The following is a 1,053-nucleotide window of genomic DNA, read 5'->3' on the forward strand; positions in this document are numbered from 1 at the left end:
CATTGAGGCAATTGCTTTTGTCTGCAGTGTATTTAAGATGACTGAAATGTTCAAATCCTCAAACATGGTCCTCTCTTATAACTTACACTTTTCACTCATCAAGATTTTTTGAAAGGAGCAAATATGTGGCTGCATCCAAGCATGTGGCTTAGTTAAAACAACATGTGTCGTGCAAGTGGCTTATTTTAGGCTGCTACGAAGGTCAGCTCATGCAATAGTCCCCTGGTGGGGGATTTTGGGGACACTGGTATGGACAAGATCTGTCCATAAGAATGCACGTCACTCACTGCCTTTCTACATCCATTATCTCATATTACTGACTTCACAAACTTCACAGAAATCCATTTACTCTTCAAAAATAAATCCCATGTCTAACTTCTCATTGATATAGATTTTTTTTTAGAGCAAATAGCTCACAATAATTAGATGAACTTGCATTTTTTCCTCTTCTTCCTTGAGGCTTCACAAGTTATACTTGAACAACTTTTAAATAACACGTTAGCAATAAACCCTCCTGCAACCCCAAAACTTGCATGAAATTGTTCTTAATGTCCTCAACAATCACCTCAAATGAAGGTTTGACGTGACTGCAGCGAGTCAGTGTGAACTTGCATCTCCTCAAACGTTACATTATACTGTGTACGTTTATGAGGAAGTGTTGTTGTCTGACTAAGGACAGGGTGTGCCATCTCAATGACTACCCTAATAACGACTGAAATGTATAGGTTGCTTTTTCTAAAATTTAGCTAAAAGAATTATCCGTGATCATAATGGCATTTTGTACAATAGAGAGAAAGACACTGTCTCTCTAAGACAGGTCTGGAGCATTCTGATATTTCAAACGCACCTCAGAGGACTAAAGATACTAAGGAGAAGTTCTTATCTTATCAGGTCAACACACTGGTGTGTAGTTCAGGGGTTACACATGCCCATCTTAGGATGCTTGCAAGATCATAAGTAAACAACTCTTGAGTATCACAGAAATACCCTTGCATGTTGTTCAGACTGGAAATCTAATGCAAACTGAGTGGACTCCATCTGGAAAGGGATAAG

This window comes from Gasterosteus aculeatus, chromosome 1, assembly GCF_964276395.1.
Source record: "Gasterosteus aculeatus chromosome 1, fGasAcu3.hap1.1, whole genome shotgun sequence".
Taxonomy (NCBI): domain Eukaryota; kingdom Metazoa; phylum Chordata; class Actinopteri; order Perciformes; family Gasterosteidae; genus Gasterosteus; species Gasterosteus aculeatus.